An 893-nucleotide genomic window follows, 5' to 3' on the forward strand; every position below is an offset into this window, starting at 1 on the left:
GGTGAATGAAGACCAGCGACTGACTGTTGGAGAGAGGTTGGACTGATGGTGAATGAAGAGAGGGGTTGGACTGTTGGAAACTTCCATGTTCCACCACAATGAACAAACCAAGACAGTTGTGCCTGAGCGCAACGGCTAACGGCAGAAGAATGGCTGAGCAGAGGACGACCAATAACTCACGGCATGCTCGAGAAAGATGCACCGATTATTGAATGAGGAAGAAGTGCGGAGCTATGAACGTAGGCTTGTTGAACAAAAGGCAGCTCTAAGTCTCTCCTTGTGACGGTGGAGGAGACTGTAACCTAGGGTCAAGAGTTGAGAGAGGAGAGACTGAAGATTGGGGGAATGGCTCAAGAGAGATTGAGCGGGGAGGATGAGGATCCGATTTTTTTATCCCTAAACATAAAACGAGTAAATGATGACGTTTCATAAGAACCAGCCGGATCCCATTCGATTTGACGATCGGTTCAACAGTTTAGAAGCAGTTTTGAGTTGGACGGTTTTTTATGTTAAACCAAACCGTATTGGCATCTAATTTGTAATTGAATTGGTCCGATCGGCCAGTTTAGTCCTATTTTCAAAACCATGACTAAAAGTCAATCATCAAAGTAGTTGTTATGTATTTTTATAAGTATATTTATATACGAGAAAAGGACAAATAGGTCCCTGATCTTTTGTCCCGCAGACATTTTCATCTCTGACCTTTGAAAAATACTTTTAAGTCCCTGACCTTCACAAAACATGGACAGATCAGTCCCTGACTGAGGCATTTGGACGGATCAGTCCCTGACGGAGGCATTTGGACGGAGGGACTGATCCGTCCAAGTTTTGTGAAGGTCAAAGACTTAAAAGTATTTTTCAATGGTCAGGAACAAAAATTTCATATATATTCA

This window comes from Arachis ipaensis, chromosome B01 (genome assembly GCF_000816755.2).
Source record: "Arachis ipaensis cultivar K30076 chromosome B01, Araip1.1, whole genome shotgun sequence".
NCBI lineage: Eukaryota > Viridiplantae > Streptophyta > Magnoliopsida > Fabales > Fabaceae > Arachis > Arachis ipaensis.